A 23159-nucleotide genomic window follows, 5' to 3' on the forward strand; every position below is an offset into this window, starting at 1 on the left:
TAGTCCAAAGATTAGTTGTGATTTTGAGAGAACTCTAGGCCTCTCCTTGAACTTAATAACTAGGGTTGCAAGCTCCTGGTTAGGAAATTCCTGGAAGTGTGCGGGATGGAGCCTAAAGAGGGCAAAGTTTGGGGAGGAGAGAGACTGTAGCAGGGTATAAAGCCATATCATCCACCCTCCAAAGCAGCCATTTTCTCTAGGGGAACTGATCTCTATGGCCCTCAAATCATTTTCAATTCATAGAGATCTCCAGCCACCACCAGAAGGCTGACAACACTAATCCTAGTTTCGTATTGGAGAAATTCCTGAGGTGCTCTAGTTTGAAATCTATATAATAATATCTTATTTTATTTTTCATTCCTTTTGCTTTGCTTTTTACATGCAGTTGCCTACCATTAGGCCTCGGAGTATGGAAGCTCAACCATCTACATAAAATAAATATAATTAATACTTCTCCTTTACTCTCTTAACAAATGTCTTGTGATTAAAAGGTGCTTTATAATTCACATACAAAACCATCTAGTTGGTTATGTATCTATTTTTTTTTAAGTGTATGCTCAAATAGGCTGCGGCAGAGCATGCTTTGAGAATCTGGAGATGATAAGCCCGAGGTGATTCAGTCTGTTAGATGTATGAGAGATGAGCTAAAGAGGTTTGGAAGCATTCAGTCCTTTGGGGGTTGGGGGCTTGTGGCTACAGAAATGTCTTTTGCTCTCCACCTGCTGCTCAAGCAATCATGTCTTTCTTGTAATTCCAAGGTTCCCCTCTGACTGTTTCCCACTATTGGCACTCGACCAAGATGTCCTGTCGACTTCTGCATCTGTCCTGGTGATCTAGCAGTGTTGATGTAGCTCTGCTGGATAATAGATCAGAGTTCCAGCATTTAACTGCTCTTTCCACCAGGAAATGTTGAAAACGCTTGGTGAAGGGGCTGAAGGAGTTGATTTCAGTAGGAATGAGCACTTTGAGGTGCAACCCTGATGTGAAATCATCACAACCACCTGCTTAAAGGGTGAAGTAGAATGGTACACAATGGTACACAATGATTTTGATACAGACATCATAGGGCCACTGAGGCAGGGGTTGAAAATTGTACAGGATTATTTTCTGCAAGTGCTTCCCCAGTTCATGTGATCTATCACATAGGCTATAGAAAGCTTACTGAGAAGATATAACTTTGCCTAAGCTTTAGATAAGGCTGCCAATTCCCACCCCCAGTAGGTGTTTGTCCACTATTCCACTCACTTGTCCACCAATGCTGAGCATCATGGTGGGAGAAAGGGAGAGTTTGTGTCTGGACTTGGAAGTAACAGCCAATGATCTATCTAACCCCCCAATCCCTCGAAAACCCCAATGGTAAAAACCATAGAGACTTGGGAGATTCCTAGAGTGTACCTGTGAAGAAATGTCACTTCTAGCTTTGGACACAACCTCCCCCCCCCACTTCACTTGCAGTGATATTCAGCAGGCCTGAACATTCTAGTTTTAGCTCAGCTGATTTTCAATAAACATGCTCTAAAATTGACTCAATCTTTTGCTCCAAAATTTGGGGCTTTGGGGCTTCCAGAATTGAACTGGAGGCTATAGAACCAAACTACACAAGCATCTTTCCTGTCCCTAAATAGCAACCGGGGGGAGCGGGGAGTGATTTAAACCATATCTATATTAGATTTAAACGATGAGTTTATTAGATTTAAACCATGTCTTTATTAAAAAATTTCCTCTCAGTGACATTTTTCATGTTGAAGAACACCCCTCTGGCCTATTTTTAGCTCTAGCAGGGGAAAAAGAGAGGCACAATATGGGAAATTTTCATACTTCCCTTCAGAAAATGGCATGGGGAAAATAATTAAATCCCTCTTAAATGCCTTTTTCCTAGGGGCCACAGTAACTCACCCCACCCTTTTGGGTCAAAATAATCATCAAGTGATGTAAGCACAAAGCTCCAGTATCTGGTCCCTAAAAATCAACTTCCAGGGAGGATTTGTATACTTTCAAATTAATTGATGTTCAGGGCTTGGCTGAAAAGCAGAGAGCACTTTTTATCTTTGTGCAATTTGCTTAGCTATTTTGCACATTTCAACATGAAAATCAAAGCTCAGTTTTGTTGCAAACTACAAATTCTTCTCAGTTTCAGATTTTGTGTAAGGATGCAGTGAAAGACCATGGATCATTTCTAAAACATCTATATTTGCAGCTACAGATAGATGTACCAAATAAAGCAACAGGATCAAAGCACTTCTTGTAGACCCATGGGGAGGAAAAGGGAAGTTTGGTGAATTGTTGGGATGGATCCCATTGAAAAGATCTACACATGAAGAAGGGGAGGCAATTCTACCCTCTTGCAGCAGTCCTCCAGCTCCCCCTCATAGTGATCCTAGGTGGGGAGGCCTAGCCCCCAGCAACAATATTTCAGGATCATTCAGGACTAGAGATGGGAACGAACCATGTGGTTCGTGGTTCATCAAATTTCACAAACCACGAACCACGAATTTTCACGAACCTGCCCCTGGTTCATGAATCAGTCCGTTTGGTTCGTGAAAACACATCCAGATCAGAAAATCATCACTTTGGGGTCAGCAGAACGTCACTTCCAGGCCAGCAGAAGTCCACTTCCGGGTCAGTAGAAGGTCTACAGGAAGTCCATCCCTTGTTGCCTAGCAAACTGATTGATTGGCACCAGGCTATCTGCAATGATGAACCAAAAGCTGAACCAAACAAACCATCCTAAAGTTTGTGGCAATTTGTGAGAAATGGGATCTGATGAACTGCTGGTTCGCGAACCATGAACTGGCCTGGTTCGTGCTAAATTTTGGTTCGTATTTCGGTTCATGCCCATCTCTATTCAAGACCACTTTGGGAGAGAGCAAAAATGGAAGTTGTGCGTTCATGGTCAGAATTAACACTAGATTTAACTCATTGTGCAGAAGATTGATCAGACAAGTCAACAGCACACATGCAGAAAGAAAATGTGACAGCTCATGAGATCTACAGCTTCATGCTAGTCTGGTGTAGTACTTAGAGCATTGGATAAGGATGTGAGAGACCTGAATTCAACTCTCTGGTCTGCCATGAAGCTCCCTAGATGATCCCAGTCACACTCTACCAACCAATTTTTATGGCTGTTATTATGAGGAAATTTGGAAGGGAGTCTCAAGTATGCTCTCCTGAGCTCCTTGAAGGAAGAGTGGAATAAAAATGTATTTGATGGTTAGCTTAACAAGCTCAGTATACATTTGATAGGGAACAGTGATAAGTAACAATCTGGCAGGAAAAAGCAAATCACTTGGCACATTCATCAGGGCACCACACACAAATATGTTTGGATGGAAGATAACGTGCAGAATTATATATCCATTTTGGAAGATAAGTGTCATGAATCTACAAGATCACTTTCCATCAAAGCAGAAATAAAACAGGTACTAATTTCATGGAGAGTCTGTGTCATGGGCCAGCCAGGGGTCAGTGATAGTGAGGGCTTCTCCTCTCCTAAGGAGTCCCTGGTTACACAGGGCTCCTCTTTGCCTGAGGAGTCCTCGCTATCACTGAGCCCTGGCTGGCCCTGTGTAGCCAGTTCTGAATCAGCAGAAGTTGGCAAGCAGGAAGGGAGGCTGCAGGCTGATCAGTGTTCACAGCCAGCAGCTTTGACAGAGGCACCAACACCCTCTAGCCTTGATGCAACAGGTGAAGCTCAGCCAGTCGTTTCCAGCCCTCCAGGATCACCCACACCCTTAGAGTGCTGAAGACTGAAGCGAAAAATGGAGCAACAGGAGAGACAGCACAGTACATTCCTCCTGGCCTGATGCCAGATGCTTGCCAAAGGCAACGATGAGTAGCTGCAGGATAACTTCCAAGCAGCTGGCTGCAAACAGCACATAGCCATAAAAAACAGCCAAGGGGGAACTGCAGGGTGTGGAAGCAACAAGTTGGAATCCTTCTGCCACTGTGACTACTACATTGTTTCCTCTGACTCTCTGGACCGTTCCTTGACTTTGCCTATGTTGTGCCCTTGGACCTGTCAGTGACTGACCTTCAGACTTCCAGACCTTGCTATTTGGACTGACCTTGGACCAGACTATTGATGGCTCTTGACTCGGTGCCCTTGACCTTGGAATTGATCTTGACCATGCTGCTTGGGCAGGCACCTGGGCCTGCTTCACTCCATGCTCTGATGGTGTGGCTTGTGCCACCTTGGCCTGACCCCCAACACTTTGCTTCCATTACAAACATTCCCAGCATGGGTGAGGTGGTAGCTACCCCTGGGATCCTTGCAGCACTGCAAAACCAGGTGCTGCAACTGACTCATGTGCAGGCAATGCTAAAGCAGTAGACCACCTCCATACCTCCGCCTGCCAAATGCCCAGTCAAACTCCTGGAAAGATTAGAGGGCAACATACAGGAGTTCCTGGACTTTCTCACTTAATGCCAACTCTATTTGGAACTTTGGGCCAGGAACTTCTCAACCTTAAAGGGGCAGGTGGCCAGGTGGGCTACACCTCTGCTGCTCTCCCAGTCTCAATTGGGGAAAACTTCCCACACTTTGTGTTGCTCATTACTGCTGCCTTTGTCAAACCCCTGAAGGCTGAAAATGCCAATAGGAGAATATGCACCCTAAAACAGGGGAAGGGTACCTTGGCCCAATACACTAGAATTTCATCTAATGGCCCAGGATCTGGGATGGAATGAGGCAGCCCTCATGGACTAATACTTAGAAGGGCTGTCAGATGATATCCTGGAGGAGGTTGCTTGGGTAAAGTGCCCTGCAGGCTCTGATACTGCTATTACTTGGATTGTTGGGTTGTTGGAAAGTTGAAAACAAGCCCATGTTAAGGCCCACTCACACCAGGATTTAGGGATGTCAGGGCCCGCTCTCCCTGACTGCCTACCACATGCTGTTCCAACAGGTGAAGGAGGCAAACCAATGCTACTGGGTGCCGCATGCTCCTGCTTGACTCCCAAGGAGAAGAATTGGCAGTTTGTCAGATCCTCAGAGGCCCCCAGTGACATCTCTGGCCCATTCTTAGTGCCTGTAAAGCTTTGGCTTCCTAATGCAAGCTGGCTGTTCATCTACAGCATGGTGGATTCAGGGGCCTCCCGCTGTTTCATGGATACCCAGTTTGCAGCACAGCAAAAAATCCCTCTCTGGTCCAAGGCTGCACGCATCCTCACTGAGGCTATCAACAGACTTCTGTTGTGCTCTGGACCGGTGGAGCACAAGACTCAGCCACTCCTGCTACAGATCCAACAGCATCAGGAGCAGCTTTGCTTCGATGTCATGAGCATGTCCTGATTTCCTCTTATTTTGGTACTATCCTGGCTAGATCTCCATGATCACATTATCTGGTAGACTCAATTGGACCTCCAGTTCTGGGAACTATGCCCACAACTGAACCAGCCTACAGTCCTGGATGTCAGAACCGTGGCTAGATAATATCCTTACTCCAGTCTGCCTTCTGCAATTAGACAATAGTCCATTGTTTCCAAAAAGCATTTAATGAAGAAAAAGATCATTATAGTCCACTGGCCTGAATGCAATATTCAGGTTGGTACATATGCATTGTTACCAATGACTAGCAAAGCATGAGGTACAAAGTAACAGATCACAGAAGGCCCAACCTCCCCCCATAGTTCTCAAAACAACCCCTTTGAAGTCAGGATAGCGAAAGTTCCCAAGGCCAGTTCTTGGTGGAACGTCGGTAGCCAAAACAATCCTCTTCTGTAAGATAGCTGCCTGGGAATCTTGGCACCTGGGGAGAGAGCACTTAAACACTGAAAGGATTAAATATGGAGTCGGTTAAGCAAAAGCATACAAGACAGCATTCTGAACCTGACATTCTGCCCCCTCTAAGATGCTCCTCCCCCAGGTTTATGTGGGTAACGAGAGTGAAACACTCTTACAAGTCTAGGAGCATGAACATGTACAGAATTCACCCATTCATCAAACCCAGAGTCAAAGTCCTTCCACCTAATGAGGTAAAATAGCTGATTTCTTTTTATTTTAGAGTCCAATATTTGTTGCACCTCATAGTGGGTCTGGTCATCGATCAAAGTGGGGATTGGAGGGGCCTGGGTGTGCCATTGTTCATCAATGGGGGCTTTTTTCAATAGACTAATAAGGAAAGTATCATGCACGTGGCATAGATTTTTTGGTAAATCTAAGGCAACAGTTACTTTGTTGATTACTTTGCGAACAGGAAAAGGTCCTAAGAACTTTAACGCTAGCTTGCGGCTGGTTTGAGTTACTTTCAGATTCTTCGTAGAAAGATAAACAAGATCGCCTGGTTGTAAATCCCATTCCGCCGCACGGTGGCGGTCTGCGTACTTTTTGTAATCCTGTTTGGCTTTGTCGAGGTGTTTTTTTATTTGAGTCCATTGTTGAGCTGCTTCCCCCCACCATTCGGTGACGTCTTTGGAAGCTGTAGTAGGAGGGGGAATCGCTTCAAACGGAAATGGTTTGAAGTGGAAGCCATAGACGACTTTGAAGGGAGTTTCTCCCGTGGAAGCATGGACGCTGTTATTATATGAGAATTCTGCTAAGGGTAGCAAGTCAAACCAATTATCTTGCTGGAAATTAATGTAACAACGTAGAAATTGCTCTAATATCTGATTAGTTTTTTCTGATTGTCCATCTGTTTCTGGGTGATGGCTTGAACTGAGACCTTGTTCAATGCCCAGCAGTTGTAAAAGCTCCCGCCAGAAGTTGGCAATGAATTGTCCGCCGCGATCCGAGATCACCTTGGATGGAAAAGAATGTATTTTTACAATGTTTTTGATAAAAATGTCAGCCAGTTTTCTAGCGGAAGGAATTGTGGTGCACGGTATGAAATGAGCTTGCTTGGAAAACAAATCAACCACAACTAAAATACAGTTATGCCCCTTTGAGGGGGGTAAATCAGTGATAAAGTCCATAGAGATTATTTCCCACGGTCGATTGGGCGTTTCTAAAGGTTGTAAGAGTCCCGGGGGTTTGCCCTTTCGGGATTTGGCGCTGAGGCAGATGGGGCAAGACGCAACATATTGGGAAATGTCCTTGCGCATGCCCGGCCACCAAAATTGGCGTTGCACTAAGTGAAGCGTTTTTAAGTACCCGTAGTGCCCCGCCGTGGGGGCATCATGACAACGGTGTAAAACTTCTTTCCGCAAACTTTTGGGTACATAGAAGCGATCTCCCCAAAGCCATTCCCCTTGGGCGGACTGTTGCAGCTTGTCTTTGAGCACATTTCCCCCCTCCTTTTCCACTTCAGCTTTCAGCTTTTCTCTCCATCCCTGGTCGGGTTGACGGGAGGGGTTTGTGCGGCTGCGAGTGGTTACCATGCCCCCTAATTGCGTAGGTGAAAAGACTGTGTCAATTGTCTCCTCCCTTTTGCTTTTGTGTTGGGGCATGCGTGATAGAGCGTCGGCCAAAAAGTTAGTTTTGCCCGGGAGAAAGTTTAATGTGAAGTCGAATTTGGAGAAAAATTCCGCCCATCTCAGTTGTTTGGCGTTTAGCCTGCGAGGGCTGCGAAGGGCCTCTAGATTCTTGTGGTCCGTCCAAACTTCGAACGGATGACGGGCTCCTTCTAACCAATGTCTCCAGTTAGTGAGAGCTGCTTTTACAGCAAAAGCCTCCTTTCCCCCTACATTCCAATTCCTTTCCGCCTCTGAAAATTTTCTGGAAAGAAAGGCGCAGGGTTTGAGCTTTCCGTCCGCCCCCCGCTGTAGCAGCACGCCCCCAATCGCCATGTCGCTGGCGTCGACCTGTACTATGAAGGGGCGGTTTTCATCGGGGTGTTGCAGAACGGGCTCTGAGACAAACTGCGTTTTAAGGTGACTGAATGCTGTTTGGCATTCTGGTGTCCACGACAGTTTTGCGCTTGGCTTTTTGGCCTGGTCCCCCTTGTCTTTGGTTTTTAACAGTTCAGTTAGGGGGAGTGCGATTTGAGCGAAATTTGCAATGAATTCTCTATAGAAGTTGGCAAAGCCCAAGAATGATTGCAGTTCTTTGCGGGTCGCGGGGGTTTGCCAATTTAATACGGCCTGTACTTTGCCTGGATCCATTTTCAAGCCCTCTTGAGAAATACAATAGCCTAAATAAGTGAGTTCTGTTTTGTGGAACTCACATTTAGAGAGCTTAATGGGCAGTTTGTTATTCATGAGAGTGGTTAAGACCCTTTTGACAAGGTCCACGTGTTCCTCTTCGGTCTCCGAATAGATTAACACATCATCTAGGTACACCACAACGCCTTTATATAAAAATTCATGCAGTACTTCATTGATCATGGACATGAAAACCGATGGGGCCCCGGCCAGGCCAAAAGGCATAACTAAATATTCATATTGGCCGAGGGGTGTATTAAATGCGGTTTTCCATTCATCCCCTTTTCGGATACGGACATGAAAGTAAGCGTCTTTTAAATCTAATTTCGTAAAGACCTTACCTTGAGCCACGACGTTGAGTAGATCTCTGATGAGCGGGATGGGGTAGGCGTTGCTGGAGGAGACGGTGTTAAGTCCCCGAAAGTCGGTGCACAGTCTTAAGCCCCCGTCCTTCTTTTTGACGAAAAGCACTGGCGCGGCATGGGGACTGTTGGCAGGGCGAATGAATCCCCTTTGAAGATTGAGATCGATGAATTTGCGGAGCTCTTCTCTTTCGTTGGGACTCATGGGATAGAGACGGCCCTTGGGCAGCGAGGCTCCCGGTATGATTTCTACGGCACAGTCCGTCCTCCTGTGAGGAGGTAAAGCATTGGCTTCTTCCTCGGTGAAGGCTTGGGTGTATGCTCTGTATTGCTTGGGTATTTGGTTGATTTCTTCTTGGGTGAGGAGAGCAGATTCACTTACAGTTGGGTCATTGCCCCAGTTTTGGTCCCAACGATGATGTTTACAGGATTCATGGGTAAATGTGATACTTCCCTCCGCCCAGTTGATATAGGGGTTATGATCACATAACCACCGGCTTCCCAGGATCAGGGGGTATTTCGCTGTGGCACTAATGACGAATGATCTTACCTCCCAGTGTTGTCCCATGCCGGTTATGATTGGAGTGGTTTCCGTAGTGACTGGATTCATGTTGGAACCATCCATTTGCTCGAAAATTACCGGTATTTCCAAATCTTTTACCGGAAGCACTAGTCCATTAACTAAGGCTGGCGCGATAATGTCTCTGGAACAGCCGGAATCAATTAGAGCTTGTACGCAGATATGCATTTTCCGGTCTGGATTTACCAACGTTACTGGTATGAAGAGTATGGACCCATGGGGTCGGTTTGGAACCGGAACCCCCGAAGGTTTGATCTGCCGTTTGGGCCCCTTTACGACAGATCCATTTCGTTTCCCGATGCGGGGCTCTCTGGATTCTCTCCCCCTGTTAGGGCAGTCGGATCATCCTCCATGACTTCCTCCAATTCCAGTCCTCTCTCGGGAAGGTTTCTCCTCGGTGCTCCCCTACCTCTTGGAGCGGTTCTTGGAGCTGGAGTTGGGCGCGATGGCGCCGGGTAGACTGCGGGGGCTGGGCGTCTTAGTTGGAGCAGAGGTCTTTGCACAGGCCGATATGGGCATTGTGCCGCAAAATGACCGCTTTGGCCACACTGCAAACAGAGCCCCTGTTGCCATCTAGCATCTCTTGCTCCACGAGTGGCATATCCAGCCCCCCGGCTCCCCCTGAGGGGAGTGGAGGAACGTCTTTGGCCCGGAGGTTGTTGGTGTTGTTCCACTAAACGAACTTCTAGTAGACGATTTTCAACTTCGCAGGTCAATTGTATCCACCCTAACAGCGTAGGAGGGTTATCTTGCATGAGAGCTCGATCTAGCAATTTAGGATTTAACCCTTGTTTGTACAAAATAATCTTGGTAGACTCCTCACATCTTGGGCATTTGGCAGCGAGCTGTCGGAATTTTGTAGCATAGTCTCTAGCCGACATGCTGCCTTGTCTAATTGCTTGCAATTCCGTTCTGGCCCTAGTTTCTTCTAGGGGATCTTCATACTGGGCGCGGATCGCATCCACTAGCCCTTGGAGCGTATCTAATTCGGGGGCCCCCACGTTATACAGTCCCACATACCAATCGGCAGCCTTACCTTGGAGACGTGATCCCAGGTGCTCTATTTGGCTGGCCTCACTCCCGAAAAGATGTCCCCATCGGTTGAAGAATTGCACCACTTGCACAAGGAAAAATCCCAATTTGGAAGGGTCTCCATCAAACGTAGCGTCCAGTTTGACCCATCCCATGGGAAGCTCTTGTCTAGGGGCTGGTGCCGGCACTGGGTAGGCATCAAGCGGAGCGAGTTGTAAGGGAGGCTGCCGCGGCGTCGGTGGAGGAGGATATTGCGGGTAAGGTTGAGGTGGAGGTTGGTGCGGTAAGGGCGCTCCCGGAATCGGCTGGGGAATCGGCTGAGGGATTGGTTGGGGCCCTCTTGGTGCTGGATGCATTGGGGCTGGTCGAGAAGGTGTTGAACGCTCCCTCGGTCGGTCCCCGGGTACTGGTTGAGGAGGAGTGGGAGCTGGCCGCAACGGAGGTGGGAGAGGGGAGATGGGTTGGAGAGGGACCGTATCCCCTCGCGGCCCCGGTGTAGGAAGAGGCCTGTCCGCTCCTGGAATGATCAGCGGTGTGGGTCCTCCCGGAAGACCTGGGGGCTGGCTCGCTTGTGGCTGGCTCGCTTGTGTTGTAGGTGGTGGATCTATTGGGGCAGCTGGCTCCAGCGGCCGTCTTGGTTCTTCCCCACCTCCTCCATTCCCATTGCCCGTTGGAATTACAGGGCGATCGGGACGAAGGTCTTCTGGGCATGGCTCTCCACCTCCCCCGCCGGTGCCGACATCTCCTGGTACAATCGGTTGATCGGGGCAAGGATCATCTGGGCAAGGTCATTCCCCGGTGACCGAGTCCTCGTCTCCCGTCTCTGGTGGCTGTTGCGGCCACAGTTGATTTTGCAGGTTAGCCAAACTTTGGCTGATGCCAGGTAGACCAGTTGGCGGAACACGATCCCTGTCTCCCGCCACTAGCACCAACAGCAGGTGAACGGCATTCGCCAAACTTTCTTCCATGCTTAACAGTCTGTTCTCCAACAGCTGTACTCTATCCGTAGGTTCCTCCTCCCGTAATTCAGTGGACCCCACATCTCCCATCGTTTGTGAAGTCGGTATAGTTTCGGGCGGCGGCCCCATGGTTAACGTCTGCTGCCACGGCAAGGGTGTTTCTAACCCTTGTTCCTCTTGAGATCTCGCTGCTAACACTCCTTTCGTCAGACCAGTGATTGCCGAGATCCCTGAGTCAATGGCAATCGTCCGGCTCTGGAGCTGCACCCATTGGTGCTCGCTTACATCCTGTTGCCCCGACCACGGGGTGACATCTGCATAATCCCAACTCAGGGTGCCACAGCGGGACGTTTCCCACTCCGTTTGCTCAGTCGTCCTGTTCCAAAACATCCACGGTCGGCCACCGGTTTGCTCGGGTATGGATTCCAAGCTGCGCCGGCTATCCAATTGTAGCTGTGTAAACATTGTGCTGGCCCTCCGCTCTCTCATTTCCCTTGGCCTTGCACCCCACTGTGTCGGGGTGGGCAAGTTGAAGAGTGGCGCGGCTGTGGCTCTAGGCCGCGTATCTGCGTTGCTGGGAGCGAGGGTATAAATCGTTGTAACTGAGGAGCTGTCTCCCCGTGGTGCAGGTTCAAGGGATTCCAAACCTTGGGAGCCGGGAGAGGCATACGGGTCAAACAAAGGATCCCTGACTGGGACAGCTTTGGAGTCCGTCTGATCCGGCCTAGGCATTGGAAAAGGTGATTGGTAACAAAATGTCAGATCCGTGGCTAGATAATATCCTTACTCCAGTCTGCCTTCTGCAATTAGACAATAGTCCATTGTTTCCAAAAAGCATTTAATGAAGAAAAAGATCATTATAGTCCACTGGCCTGAATGCAATATTCAGGTTGGTACATATGCATTGTTACCAATGACTAGCAAAGCATGAGGTACAAAGTAACAGATCACAGAAGGCCCAACCTCCCCCCATAGTTCTCAAAACAACCCTTCTGAAGTCAGGATAGCGAAAGTTCCCAAGGCCAGTTCTTGGTGGAACGTCGGTAGCCAAAACAATCCTCTTCTGTAAGATAGCTGCCTGGGAATCTTGGCACCTGGGGAGAGAGCACTTAAACACTGAAAGGATTAAATATGGAGTCGGTTAAGCAAAAGCATACAAGACAGCATTCTGAACCTGACACTGGCCATGGTCACTGCACTGGGGCCTCCAGTACTTTCTGGAAGGTATGTGGACTTCAAGGGTGTTTTCAAGGAGAGGGGAGCTGATCAATTTCCACCCCCATCAGCCATATGACTGTGCCATAGACCTGGTTCCTGATGCCCTCTGCCAGTAGGACACCTGTATTCCCTATCAGAACCTGAGTTGACTGCACTCTGCACACTGAGATTTCCTCACCAAAAACCTACATTGAGGTTTCATCTGCACTGCTGGGTGTGGATGCACATGTACAATTGCTGTGAAGCCATTCACTCTGTCTCGCCTAGGACTGTCTGACTGCTGTAACCCTGACCTTGGACTGAATGACTACACCTTGCCTAGCCCCTGGAGTCCCAGCCTTGGACTGTGTGTTGGAGCCCAGTCTGCACCAGTACTGGGAACTTGCAGGCTAGTACACAGTATGTGAATCAAACTATGTTTTGAAGTGGTCTGAACATTTCCATAATATTTTGAATGCATAATATTATCCACTATAGATTGAACTCAGTGTACATTGTAAGGACCATTTATGAATGGGATTGCCAGGCTTAGCCTGGAAACAAGTGGGAGGCTTGGGCAGCAGGGATGTAAGGGGGTATGTGACATTGGAGACATTGCCAATGTCCCTACATCGTGTCTTGGCACAACCTAGAAGTGAACGTGGTACTTCTAGGAATTACCAGAAACTCTTATGTTTTTACCATAGAGTTTCTGGCAATTCCCAGAGATATCCATTTTCACTTCTGGGTTGTACCTGGAAGTGATGTACCAGCACAGAGGCCGGCAATGTGTTTTTTTTCCTTTATTTTTCTCCCACTTCTGCTTTGAGCAGCAATGGCAATGGAGACAAGCAGCAACCCTATTTATTAAGGTTGTAGTTTCACACTGAACAAGATCAGTTAGATTTCATGATTATTGTGGAGAAAAAGAAATATATATATCCTAACACATTTATACATACACTTGCACATTCACAAAGGAACTGTGAAATGTTTGGAGAAGTTCCCACTTTTCCTTCTTTTTCATTTGGACCCTGACAAGCCTGTCAGCAAAATTAAAGGTATGTCATTCACATTGCACAGACATTGCAGAGGACTGTAAACCTGCCATCCTCTTTGATGAAATAAAAGGGCTTTATTTATGATTCATGTAGGAATATGAGGTTATTTTTATTCCGTCAGTGCACTAATAATCAGAGGAGAGCTCGGGAAATGAGAAGGCAAATTGACAGGGAAGGTTCTTACCATGGGAGGGGGGAGCCCTCTGGGGTATTCTGACCCCTTTGTAATCTCCTCCTTTTGAGTGTGAGGTTATGACTGTGTCAGAGTGTGATTCTCCAACAAGCATGGCTTGTAGGAACAAAGATGAAAACAATCTAGCAGGGCTCAAGCTATAAATCCCACAAGAAGGGGAACTGCTTCAACTGCCAAAAGTTTGGTGTTGTTGCTGCAAAGGTGAAAGAGGCCATCTTGAACCTTGCCAGCTTCCCAGGTACAGTTTATCCTCCTTTACAATCTGAAATTCCACAATGACCAAGAGACAAGGTGGCAAAGAGAAATATTTGAATCGCAAGGAGCAGCTGTGGACATCCCCCACACAACACACACGCACAGCTGGATTGAAACCACAGCTCAGGGGTGTGGGGAGCACAAGTCCTTTCTTCCTGTGTCATTTTTGTGAATTTTTTTCATGTACATTCCCCAGCCTGCTATTTGCCCTCAGGGCCTGTGTGGTTTTCCTGTGAGGCAAATTATATTAAGACTACAAAAATGGCACACATGGAAAAGGGCTTACTGATTTATTTAAAATGTTTATATCCTGCCTTTCCTATTCAGCCAAAAGCAGCTTACAAAATATAACCATAAGGCCAAGTTCATGTAAGTCATTCTTCTGTACTGCAGGCCTCCTGAGTCCTGATCTGAACCAGTCCCCCACGCAGAGCCAGTTCCAGGTTTGGGGAGGGGAGGGCTGGGCAGCAAGTGATCAACCTCCCCCCATGCCCACCACTAAGCTCCCCTTCTTGCCCTCTCACTCATGTGTCCCTAAGTGCCCCCACTAACAAGCTCTCCCAGCACCTGCAGTCACAGCTGCCCATGGTGCCTGCACACCCTTGCCCCAGTGGTGCTGGGTAGAGCTAGGAGTGCCGCTGCCATGACCACCAGGAATGCTGATGCTGTCTGAACTATGCACATGCCCTTCTCCAGCAGCTCTAGACAGCATGTGCAGCTGGGAGCAGAGGTGGCAAAGCACTCATAAAGAGGCAGTGGAAGGGTATGAGTGCAGGCATCAGAGATGCATCAGTAGGGAGACAGCAGCAGTAGCACCCACCAGAAGGCACAGCCTCAACAGCTGCCCTGTCTTGTTGTGTGCTGCTCCTAAGGGTTGTGAAAGAAAAACAGGAGATCTGCAAGTAAGTGCAGTGTAGTGGTTAGAGTGTCAGAGCAGGAACTGGGAGACCAGGGTTCAAACGCCTGTTCTGGGTGCTTACTGGGTGGCCTTTATTTTTTACTATTTTCATTTACCATTCATCTTTGTTACTTGGGACTCAAGGCTGAGCACAAATATGATAAAAACTTTCAGTCAATCAGTAAGCGGATTGCAAGATGTGATAGCCTTTGAATATAATAGCAAAGATTCCTAGTAAAACAGGATCATGTAGTTGGGCTGAGATTGTAGAACAGAGGAATAAACCATAATAATGCACACAAAGGTATCTGTTTAAGGCAATGAGACAATCAGAACAGGAAAACTTTATCCTAATAAAAGTCAGCTGGTAATTCTCTCTTAGCCCAACTTACTTCACAGGGTGTTGTTGTGAGGATAAATTGGAGGAGGGACGGATGCTGTTGTTACCATTTTGGATCGCCGTTGGGGAGAAAAGTGGGGTATAAATAAATTTTTTGTTATATCTAGTTAAGCATCATATGATGTTTGTTGCTAACAAATAGGGGCACTCTGCTTTTGAGGGGGAAAGAGAAAAACTAAACTTTGGATTTCAGATCTGTACAAACCTTCCTTTATGAACCTACTAGTATATTAAGATCTTCTTTGGAGGCCCTTCACTGTGTTCTCATCACTTGTACACTCGGTCGCTGTGCAGGGTGGTGTGATGTACTGATTAGAGTGTGATACTAAACCTGATAAGACTTGGGTCCAAATTCTACTCTACCATGACCCTCAGTGGGTGACCTTGGGCCAGTTATTCTTTGCCTAGCATACTTCATAGGGTGGTTAGAAGGATAAACCAGGGAGAGGGGATAACAACATATACTGGTCTGAACACCTTGGAAGAAAGGCAGGATAAAATGTTACAGGTAAATAAACAAGACTTCTTTCAGGAGGCTGGTGTCCTTCGCACTGCTGTCTATCCAGACACTCCCTCACCTTCCTTTCTATTCCTCCCCCTCCCCTCTTTCCTCTTTCCTCCTTTCCACTTGTTTTTTTTTAAATTTTTTTTAATACAGTGTAGGATTGATGCACCAAAGGGTTGAGTTAGAGAAATTCAGGTAATAGATTGTTCCAGCGTTCCAGTGATGCATCGATTCATCATGTGTGCAAAAAACAAAAGAAAAGAAAAAGGAACAGCAAGAATTCTTAACTCATCTGAACAACTTCCTGTATCTTCCATTTGAGAACTAGGAACAGCATATTTTCTTCACACCCAATCTGCATTCTACAGATACTGCCCTGCAGTTGGGCAAAATCAACAGCTTGCCCACACTTTTTCTCTGTGGAGCCCCTCACCTTATGGAATGGCCTGCCTGAGGAAGTGAGGACAGCTCCCACTCTCTTGGCTTTCCAGAAACCATGCAAAACAAAATTATTAAGGAAAGCTTTCTACCTATATTATAGGTCTGTGTCATAAGAAATAACTCCAAGAGATGCTTTGGTAGGGACAGGGACTACACACTATGGAGTACTCTCTTCTGATGCAGATATGCATCACTAGGGTGCGTCCACATTGCTTAACATATAAATTAGTTCTGCATTTTTCAGAAATGTTTCATCTCTATGCTTGATGTTTGTTTTCAAATTTTCTGCTACCATATCTGATCACTGAATGCCCTCTTGTTCATTATTGTATCATTGTTGATTTCATTGTATTTTACATGCACTGTGTAATCCACCTTAGATCTCAGTAAGAAAGGTAGACTATAAATAAATAAGTAAATAAATAAATAAATAGGGACTTCCTGGATCAGCATCTTCATGGCTGCTGGGTTTACACTGAAAATTTTTGTGATGTTATTAGTGATGGTTGATATTGGTTTCAAAAAGTCTTTGGAGGTTATAGACTGAAGTCTGGACTGCTCCTTTCCCCACTTTTAAAAAAACATACTGGAAAAGTGGCATAATTAGTACTCTATCAAAAACAGAAACAGAGGCTGTCAATGCCATCAATCAGTTTTACAATAATAGGACAGTGAGTAACAATTCTTAGCACTTGTAAAGCAATTTTTATTTTTAAAGTGGATCATATATGATCAAAAGCTCTGTAAGGTAGGCCAGTATCATTATCTCCATATTGAAGATAGGAGCTTTGAGACAGAGGGGCTGGTCTAAAGTCATCTAACAAGGGCTGAGATGTCAACTGGGGACCTTACAGATCACAACTCAGACATGATCATGTTTTCCAGGAGTTACATCAACACATACTGGGAGCCCAGCTACCACGTTTTCTTGACTGCAGTTATCCCAAAATGCATGGTTACAATGTTGTCTGATCAGAGGGACTGGGCATACAGCTTCAGTGTGCACACAAATTAGTCCCCTGATGTACCAAAGCTGTATAGGCATATAAAATATGTCCAGTACAGGAGTTGCCAGCTTCCTGATGTGTATAGACATAACTTCTTCACAGGCCAATTTTGCTGGTTCAGTTCCCACACTGCAGCAGTTTTGTGTGTGTGTGTTTGTGTTAGAGATGGGCACGAAACAGAAAAAAAACCAAAATGAGAGATTCATGTTTTGTCACATTCCATGAATCACGAAACATGAACTTCCACGAAATTGTCCCATTTCACGATACAATTCTTTAATTTTGTGATTCATCAAAACCTGGGGCACTTCAATGCCCCCCTTCATACCCAGAAATGCCAAACTCGCTGGGAGACTTCAGCAGGCTGTCTTCCACCCACCCTCCCAGTTTGGCCAAGATGGCAAAACGTTGACCAGAATGCACAAAGCTGGGCCCCAGAGCCAGGCAGCGGCCCATAGACTGGGCTTGTGGGGGAGGGCCCCAAAACCACCACACAGATACCTGCCCAGACAGGAGAGGTGCACAAATTAAAACCAAAGGAAACAACAAGAGTGTGAGCCCTCAAAAGAGCAGAGAAAGAATTAATAAGAAACAAAGACAAGCAAAGAAAAAACAAGACAGGCCTCAGTCAAGCTAGGCCCCAGAGCCAGGCAAAAGCCTGAAACTAGGGTGGGGTGGGGTGGAGGAAAAAAGGCACCCTCACCCAAAGACCTTCCCAGCAAGGACAAGTGAGGAAAATAAGAAAGGCTTTTCAGTCTCTTTTGAAGCAGCAGCAAATGCAGCCAAAAGCTCCCAACTCCACTTTCTCTCACTCCAAATTCCAGCAACAGATCTTCCCCCTCTCTCTGTCTACTGGAACTAAAAGCATGAGGCAGGGAGAGGTGCCTTATATAACAAACGCTCACACAGAGCAGAACAGGAGGTCTGTGGTTGGCAGATAGACAGGGTTTGGAGGGATGAGATTGGTGTTCCCATGGCTACAGAAGGCCCATCTCCTCAGTTGCCTAGGGGATTAACTCCCCTCCTCCTCGCTGTATAGGGAAGAATAGAAGCTCTCCAGTTGGCAAGGAGAGCTGCCTATCAAGGTTATGTGGGCTAAGATTGGAATTTCCAATGGCAACAAAAGGTCTGCAGACATTCTGGAACTAGGTTGCCTAGGGAATCAATGGATCGGTGCCAGCCTGTCTGGCATCACAAATTGTTCATGAATCTAATGAATCGAGCCAAAAAGTCATGAATTTCATGAAAACCACGGCCCCACAAAATGCATTTCACGAAACACGAATTGGCCCGATTCATCATGGAATTTGATTTGTATTTTGATTTGTTCCCATGTCTAATGTGTGTGTGACCATCTGCATCAGATTTGCAGCCATGAGTAGTCACTTTGGCTTTTCCACAGCTTTCCTAGGAACACTTATATCCCAACTTTAAAAAAAAAAATCTGCTTTCCAGTTTGCAGTTTGCAGTTTTCCTGTGAGCACTAGAGGTGGGCACAAACTGGAAAAATTCTGAACCATACAGTTTCACAAACCATGACCTTTCATGAACTTGCCCCAGTTCATGAACTGGTTCATTTGGTTTGTGAAAACATCACTTCCAGGTGAACAGGTGAACAGAAGGTCTGCAGAGAGCCCATCCCTCTGTTGCTTAGGAAACCGATTGACAGGCATCAGGCTGTCTGATGAACTGAAATACGAACCAAATGAACCGTGCTAAAATTTGTCACAGTTCGTGAGAAATGAGCTCCAACGAACCACTGGTCCGCGAACTATGAATCACCCAGTTTGTGATGAACTTCAGTTTGTATTTTGGTTTGTGTCTGCCTCTAGTGCACACTCTTTATCCTGGCTTTTAGCATTCCACTCTCTTCCTCCCACATTCTTCCTCCCATACTCTGCCAGCCCACTTCATTGTGATTGGCCACAGTTGTCTATCCAGACACTCCCTCACCCTCCTTTCCATTCCTCCCACCTCTCCTCTTTCCTCTCCATTTTCCTTTCCACTTATTTTTTAATTTTTTTTTAATCCAGCATAGGATTTATGGGTTGAGTCAGAGAAATCCAGGTAATAGATTGTTCCAGTGTTCCAGCGATGCATCATCTGTGCAGAAAAAGGAAAAGGAAAAGAAAAGGGCTGGTGCTGTGATATCACCAATTACAGCATCAGTGACAAAAGCACCAGCACTCATCAAACCCAACACATTCTGACACAGTGCGGACTAAAAAGAATGGCACCACACTGACCAAACATAAGAGGTACAAAAGGATCAAGACTAGAGATGGGCATGAACCAGAAAAAAATGAACCGTGCAGTTCATGGTTCATCAGATTTCATGAACCTGCCCCAGTTCTTGAACCAGTTGATTGTCACTTCTGGGTAGACATGGGCACGATCCAAAAAAAAATTCTGATCTAGCCGTTCGTGAATCTGCACTGCCACCGAATGCAGGTTCCCGGTTCTAACCGATTAAGTCTCGTTTCTGGTCTGAAATTGGGAATCGGGGAGGCCAGCACCCAGAGCAACCGTAGTCAGGCTGTTGAGCGCACGCATGCTCCGAGTCCTGAGTCGCCCCTGCCCACACAGCAAGCTGGCTGTCCCGGTGCGCTGCAGAGCTGGCGGCAGTGCGAGTGGCTTGGAGGCTGCCTGCGCCGTTCACCTGCCCTGCAAGACAAGGGGCGGCTGGCTTGTCCTCATGCCCCTTGTCCTGGGGAAAGGCGAATGGCGCAGGCGGCCTCCCAGCCTCCCGCGCTGCCTTTTGCCTTTCCCCAGGACAAGGGGCGGCTGGCTTGCCCACGTGTCCCTTGTCCTGGGGAGAGGCAAATGGCGCGGGCAGCCTCCCAGCCTCCTGCGCTGCCTTTTGCCTTTCCTTTGTGCCCACCCCCTTCCCCCTCCGTCCCCTGGGTTGCTGCTCCGTGTTTGGAAGGAAGCCTGCTAATCAAGGAAAGCTGGGCTTCCATTCATGTTTTGAGGGTGACAAAAGGAGGGCAAACACAGCTCATTTCCTGACTCCATTGCCCCGGGAATTAATTACTAGTGCCAGAGTTTCTGCAATTCTGAACAGAAACTGACCCATCCGATCAAGTCCCGAACTAGCAAACTCCCGACATCTTGATTGGTTGCAATGGACAGAACCGATTAGCTGAGTCCCGAAGGCGAAAACGCCAAAATTGGGGGGGGGGTTGAAATCATAATTCAGATCGTTCCCATCTCTACTTCTGGGTCAGCAGAAGGTCTGCAGAAAGTCCATCCCCGTTGCCTAGGAAACTGATTGATCAGTGCCAGGCTGTCTGCAGTGACAAACCAAAAAATGAACCAGCCCGAAGTTCGTGGCGGTTCTTCAGAAATAAGCTCTGATGAACCACCGGTTCACACTGAATTTTGGTTCGTATTTTGGTTCGTGTCCATCTCTAATCCAGACAAGTTGATTCTATGCCTTTCAGCTTGACTTCTAGGATAGTGAGGAGTTATGTTCCTGGTTCAGAAGGAGCTAATGTCTGAACAGGGCTTATGTTACAACAGTATGAATACCACTGGATTTCACAACCCCACCATTTCATTTTTTTAAAATCACTATTTCTATCTTCTCCCTTGTGCAAGTTATTTCCACACCATTTTCTTTCTTACATTTAATAATCTTTTAAAATATTATTTTACATCACCTGCATATAAATAGCATATAACATATAAACTGTGTTCAATTTGTGTAAAATGCCATTAACAATGACATCAAGGAAGTTAAGGGAACCAGCAACAAATATTAGGCAAAACAAAAGGGCTCACAATGACAACACACACTAAAGAAAAGAAATAATGCATATTCATATGTCGTATGCACCAGTAGTTCAGTTCTCTGCTGCCATTCATAGGAAAACCTGGTTTGGGGAGGAATCTGACAGGAATTCTTAACTCCTCTGAACAACTTCCTGTGTCTTCCATTTTGAGAACTAGGAGCAGCATCTTTTCTTCATACCCAGTGCTACCACTAGAATAAGAAAACCAGTGCCATGAGTAAAAAAGCTCTGAGAGAGCTGGCTATTTTGCTTTAATGACAAGTTGTTTGTTGAAAATTGGTGTCTTGCCAAGGAAACCTGGAATCATATAATATATGCAGTATGAAGTGAACCAAAGTTCACTAAAGTAAGGAAAATAATTCTAATCCCTTATTCAATAAACTCTGGGTTAAATACATTCTGTGTGCATGTTGAGGAAATGGAAAAGCAGAAGTGGTTGGACAAAATGTTAAAGTCAATGCTCACTTCCTCCCTAAAGACATGAGGGGCATTTAGACCTTAGTTAATAAAATGAGAAGGTCCTGAGTTACAAAGCTCAGCTTTAGATCCTTCCGCAAAGTTTGAGAGTGTTTGAATTTTCCCTTACAGGGATGCCTTACTGCATTGAGAAGGCAACGGTAAACTTTGCATAGGATAATTGAACTGCCTTTTGGAACCATAAATGGAAATTATTGGCTTGTTGGCGTAAATGCTGTTTCTGAACTAGCAGGAAGCAGGGACATCAGAACTCGCAATGAAGCACTACAGATGTTACCAAATTTCATGACAATGCTGGTTCCATTTGAAAGTTGGAGTTTTCTTTTGGGGTTCTCAGCACTCAGGAAGAAATTTCAGGGTTTTTTTCCTGACTGAAATAATGAAATTTGATAACTAAACATAGTTGGATATTTAAACAGACGTCTGTTTTTTCATATAAATGGAGGAAGGACTAGAGATGGGCACGAACAGAAAACCCCCCGAACATGATGTTCATTGTTCATTGCCATCCACGAACAGGGACTCACGAACCACCACGAACATGGCCCTGTTCACGAACATGTTCATGGTTAGCTGTTCGTGGGGGCCAGCAGGCTCTCCTCCAGCCATCACTCAAGTCAAGATCCCTACTGCACCACTCCCAGAAACCTGACCTGAGCAGGCACCAGGAAAGGTACCAGTAATAAATAATCGCTTGGCCCTAATGCCTGGCAGAAGCCCTGGAACTTGAAGGGGTAGATCCCTACCACACCACTCCCAGAAACCTGACCTGAGCAGGCAGCAGGAAAGGTACCAATAATAAATAATCGCTTGGCCCAGAGCCTGGCAGCAGCCATGGAACCTGAAGGGGTAGATCCCTATTCCACCACACACAAAGAAAATTCAAGCTCCAATGCACTCTTTCTATCAAAATGCAAACAGCAGCTGTCTCTCTCCCTCTCCACTGTCTGCAAAGCCAGAGCTGGGAGCCCCCCTCCCCCCTGGTCTTTGCTCCCTTGTAATAAATTTGGAGCTCCACACTTGAAAGGAAGACCTGCCGAGGGCAACAGCAGGAGTTCAGACAGAGTTCAGACAATCCCTGCCTAAGTTGCCAAGGGAATTGGTTGCTGGTGCCAGAGTGTCTGGCTTGACGAACAGCAATGAACGAGGCTTGCAATGACCACCTGTTCATTTAGAATGGGGCCTCACGAACAGTTTGTTCGCAAACATCAGATTGGGCTGTTTGTGGCTTTTGTTTGTTTGTATTGCTGTTTGTGCCCATCTCTAGTAAGGATATATAGATAGTCTAAACATGTTTTCAAAATGCTGGGAAAGAAACAAATGAAGGGGGAAACAAGCAAATGGAAGGAAAATGCTCCCAGATAACATGTATGAAAACTAAACGATAACTAAAGGGCATATTCAGACATCCCTATAGAGCCCCCAGAACATAGATGTCTCCACTAGTTGAACATATACCTTACTTTTCCATAGTGCAGTGGGAAGGGACCTAAGCAGCCCACCTGGCCATTCTGATCTGTTAAAGTACTTCTCAGCAACCTTTTGAGCTGTTCTTAGACATTATGGAACAAAATAGAGAATCATTTTTAAAATCTCATGAAGAATGTGGCTCCATTGCTCGACCTTTGGAACTGGTTGCATGACTACTATGGTTTTTACCTACCCCATCATAATCCTTTCTTATGTATCTTGGACAATGGAGTAGACCTCTACATTGATCCTTTTAAAAAAATCACTGGTGAGAATATGACACGGTGGCTAGGCAGATCAATTCATTTTGCCTAATCCAAAACTCAAACAGAGTATAAAGGGATTTATTGAGATGAAATATCTGTACGAACTGGGTGTGTGTGTGTTGTTGGAAAATAGGAACATTGAAAGGGGCAGTCAAAAACAATTAAATGAAACAAACATTTCAATTT

Source organism: Eublepharis macularius, chromosome 1 (genome assembly GCF_028583425.1).
Source record: "Eublepharis macularius isolate TG4126 chromosome 1, MPM_Emac_v1.0, whole genome shotgun sequence".
Lineage (NCBI taxonomy): Eukaryota > Metazoa > Chordata > Lepidosauria > Squamata > Eublepharidae > Eublepharis > Eublepharis macularius.